Source organism: Chironomus tepperi, unplaced genomic scaffold (genome assembly GCF_022539635.2).
Source record: "Chironomus tepperi strain 1889 unplaced genomic scaffold, CSIRO-AGI_Ctep_v1 contig_143, whole genome shotgun sequence".
NCBI classification, from domain to species: domain Eukaryota; kingdom Metazoa; phylum Arthropoda; class Insecta; order Diptera; family Chironomidae; genus Chironomus; species Chironomus tepperi.
In genome coordinates this window covers 18,234-23,107 of record NW_027226265.1, presented here as the reverse complement: position 1 = coordinate 23,107, position 4,874 = coordinate 18,234, and the positions used below count along the sequence as shown (strand labels likewise).

The 4,874-nt window shown below is 32.9% G+C and overlaps 1 non-coding gene across 1 annotated transcript; it reads right to left on the bottom strand.

The window, feature by feature from the left end:
* Positions 1-2,109: 2,109 nt before the first annotated feature.
* Positions 2,110-2,186, bottom strand: TRNAS-AGA (transfer RNA serine (anticodon AGA)). Its single transcript has one exon. It is a non-coding gene; the product is annotated as a tRNA-Ser (tRNA).
* Positions 2,187-4,874: the final 2,688 nt, after the last annotated feature.

The window sequence follows — 4,874 nt, the reverse complement described above, 5'->3', positions numbered from 1 at the left end:
CTATTTTATAATTAATGGACAAACTCAAAGAATAATTGACCACAAACACACTTTCTTCATATTCACAGTCAACAGAAGTCCTTTATAATTCAAAAACTCTATCAACAACCAAATTATCATTCCTTTGTTATGTAAATTGTTGACAAATTTTCAAAATGATTGAACTTTAAATTATTCACAACGAAATATCCAAACAATTTCAAAGCTAAATAAGCGATGCAAAAATTGATGTTTATCCATCAATAACTTGTTCTGTAACTCAATTTATCACATTTTTCCGAGTACTTTAAAGTTTATTCAACTTTTTCAGAGTAAAAAACACAAGAAATCTCATTTTTGCTGAATAAGAATCAAATTTCAAATGGTTATTTGAGTAAGTTGAAGCTTTTAATAGCTTTTATACAAGAGTTGTCTGTGTGAAAAGGATAAACAAACAGAGCAAACGAACAATTTCATTTCAAAGTAATCGCAAATATTGTTAAAAACAAGGAAAAACACATAATAAATTTTTAAGCTTTCCCATGCGGTTAGAAGTGGCCTTTTTGGACACTTAATGGATATTTGATTGACAAACAATCATAAAAAATGAGTTTTAAGCTCAAAATTGAGTGCTTTTATTTGATTTCAAAATATTTAAACAAAAAAAAAGTTTCAATTTTGAATAAAAATAATGAAATTTTTCTAAAGTTTTCCAATGCTTCCTTTTTGCGCTATAAAAATACACAAGTCACAACTTTATCTGCTCTATTTTATTCATAAAATGACCTTTTTGAACGAAAAACTTTTCATAATTACTCTTTATGTTGTTATCTTTATAAATAATTGAAAACTATCCCTTCCATATACAATGCTGCATACTGTATATGATTCAAACTGGAATTATTTATCTTGAGCAGTTCCATACGAGTTCATATTAAAAATTGACCTTAATGTTTACGGAACCAAATCACAAATTGGTATTTTAAAGGACGTTGTTCTGAGGTGATGTATGGAATATGATGTTAAGTGCCAACATCCGAAAATATAGGTCAATTTGAGAAGTGGACAATAGAATAGTTGAGTGTCATAAAAAGGGATAACAAGGCAAATATTTGGAGAAAATAGCTACTTTTTCCTAATCGAAACATGACGGTCAGATGATGTCCACGTGGCAACCACGTGGTTGGCAACCAACGCTGGCAACCACATAGCAATTTTTTAACGAGTAGAGTCAATTTGAGTCGACTTTTCAATACAAAATTCTGAGCCAATTTCATCCTTGACTATCAACATTGTGTGAGATTTTGATAGACGTCATTTACGAAAACCCCCAACACACATCCTGCAAAATTTGAATACTGCATGTCAAATTAGACACAAAACAAGGCAGCAAATTCCTTATCTTACGAGAAACACACTTAAACAACATTACATTTCCAAAATAAAGTAAATCAGTTATAACCTCAAAAAAAAAATACATAACCTCAAAGTAAGCTGTGAAGAAAGGATTCCAAAACTTTTTTTTTTCCTTTTTTTCTCTTTCCGATAAACTTTTCCTTTTTATTGATAAAACAAAAAAAAATTAATGAACCTTCCTCGAAAAAATCATCTCGAGAATGAAAAGGAACAAAAAAAAGCTTTTGTGTCGCCCGACAAAATTATGATAACGATCTAGACTTTGATGAGATTTTCCGCTTTCACTTTCTTTATTACTTTATGTCGTTTACATAAAAAAAGCCAAAGCCAAATGTATTTGAATATGACATGCACATAAAATGTGACGATTGTGAGTAGAAAATGAGGAAAAATTATGAATTTTTGGGGCTTTTGAAGGATAAGCGCAGTTGTGACTTGGCTTTTTTTGATCTAAGTCTTGTTCCTCCATTCCTTCTTGTTCAAATTGCAAAATGTTGCTGACAACCAAAACCGTACAATTTCTTGATAACTTGTATGGGTTTTCACAAAATAGCATCTGTCGCCGACAAACCGTACAATTTCTTAATATGAATATGGTTTTCTTACAAAACCATACAAATTATTAAGAAATTGTACGGCTTTTGCCTGTGACAGACAGGTGCCTGTTATGCAACTCTTTTCTTGTTAAACTGACAGAAAAAGTGGAATTCTGAATAACGGATCCCGAGTGGGATTCGAACCCACGTCTTAAGATTTCTAGTCGCATGCTCCTACCACTGAGCTATCGGGAGCTCTTCGACTATATATGGCCAAGTGACATATTTAAATTATATATTTTCTGTACTTAATGCATTCCCAATTATATCAACCATTTAAAATCCATTACTGGTATCCAGATTTCCAAATTTCTGGCATTCATGCTCTCCAACACCAATTCCAACACCTCATGCTCAATTTGTATTGTTACACAACTTAAGATTCGTCTCAATCCTTTCAAACGACAACTTTAAGCTTTAAAAAGCTCTTTTAGGAGCATTAACTGACAAATTAAGTATGCTGTCTTTAAGATGTTTTAGTAATCGTGTTAATGGCGATTTCGTGACCGAGTGATGAGATATAAGAAGCAATGTGCAATATATATGTATGGATTTTAAATCCGTAGGGATTTTGAGATGTCGTTTACATATTAGCTAATGCTTGGTTAATGCGGTTGTGATATGTTCTTAGTCCAGACTGAGTCCGGGCTGATATAAGATGTACAGCTTCTCCTACGCTTGAGTTTCTGACCAGTTTCTTTAATTCAACGTTGTTCAGAGCTCTAATTTTGTATTGATAATGTACAGTCAAAGAATTTAAATTTCTGAAAAACCACAAGTAATGAAATTTTAAGATTTGAACCAACGACCTTCGAAGTTATCAAATCAGATTTAAACCAAGCAACTTGCTATTTCCACTACAGAGACAGTTGAATGATTAAGAAACTTCATTAGAAATTCTAACTAATGAAATCCTTTGTAGCTCAGCCGCATAAAGTTAATTTTTGTCAAGATTTATCGCGTGAATTCTTGAGGTTCAGCTTATTAGTAAGAATATCTATGTAATTAAACTTCCTGAAATCAAATTGTGATCGTCTCGAAATTGCTGATTTCACATTTTCATGGAAGTTTTTGATGAAATTTTTCTCGGAAAATTGATAAGAAAAATGGAAAAACTTTTCCAATAAGATCAAAAACTAATAAAATTCTAAGAATTGGCTTCAAAATTGAAATAAAAATTTTCAGAATAAAATTCACAAAAACGAAGTTTATTTTAGGTTTTAGAGAAGTGGTGGACAACCAGTGTGCTTCGGCACATTGGTGTCTCTAACAGGCAAAGAGCATGCTTTCATGGTACATAAATACAACTACGGTACCTAAACGTCCATCTGCTGTTAGGGCAAAGCTTGCTGCCAGCAACCATGTTTCGAAAAGCCATGGCACCGTGCATATAACTGGTAGAAAATGGCATGAACCGTATGCCGAATGTGGTTCAAGTCAAAGACTTACAATCAAGGTGTACCTTGAAAAACTAAAGGTTGTCCACCACTGCTTTAGAGACTTGATCAAAACTTTCAAAAAATAAAACGTCAAACTGCCAATTTCAGTCCAATTTATCTCAAAAATTTCGACCCAAAACGAAAAAATGTAGCATCATAAAATGCAGAGTTATTTGGAATGGGACACAAATATATAAATGACATTGTATAATTTCTCGTCCAATGTTCTCTCATTCCTTGAACTTTATGAAAAATATTATTATTATTTTCTCATACCAAATATTGATATAAATGAGACAGGAAATGATTATTGTAATGAGCATTTTTTGCGTTTATCATGAAATTATTTGACATTTTGTACGTCCTTAATTACATTTTGTGGTTGCTACAATGTAGTAATTTTTTTATAAAAATAGACTTAATTAAATAAAATAGAAAAGAAAAACTCTTTTTTATGTTCGTCGTAATTGATTGTTAGTCAACCACACACACGTAACCTTTTGAGTCATTCTATAGCAGGGGTGGGCAACCTTTGTGTGGCGGGCTAATAGTGAATTGCCAAAATTAATTAAAACTGTCATGAATTGTATCCGTGTACGGTTTCGGTCGAGGCTTACTATCAAGGTGTGCCGCGAAAAATTAAAGGTTGCCCACCACTGCTCTGTTCCAGGGGTAGGCAACTTGTGTGCCGCGGTACACCTTGGAGTTAAGCCTCGATAAAAACCGTACATGGCATACGGTTCATGGTATTTTAAAAGATCCACCACTTGTGTGCAGTGGCTTATAGGTTGAATGGCATGCCTCGATTAAAACCATACACGACATACGGTTCATGCCGTTTCCGATAGTACTTGACGGCAAACTAGTATGTCGCGGCACAATTGCTGCCTGGCAAGCCTTGATCAAAACAGTATTCGACATACAGTTAATGTTATTCATGATACCGCGGCACACAGGTTGACCACACCTGTTCGAAACAATACAGGTAGAGAACGATGCTGTAAGGCATGTGTGTGTCTCATTCATCATTCACCACAAAAGTTTTTTTTTCCCAAATTGCTTTGTTTAAGGAACTTGTCTAAATATATAAATACATTCATGAATTATGTATCATTATTGATTTTAGAGATGAACATTTATGTAAATTTATAAACAACTAGAAGACTCATCAGACTTGAAACAGAGTAATGCTCAGCTTTTGGGGAGCTGTTTATGCAAAATTATGGCATTTTGGCTGCTAAATGACGTGAATATATCCTGTTCTACTTTCTGTCTCGACTTTATTTTCTAGTTGAATTAATGTTAAAGGCTCGATTCTAATGTTTTTGATGATTATGACAAAAAAACTTGAGGATAACCTAGATAATTAATTGTCTGTAAGGAATTGAAGATAATTTCATTCAGAATTTTGATAAAAACAATTTAAAATGAATTTAATCAGTTG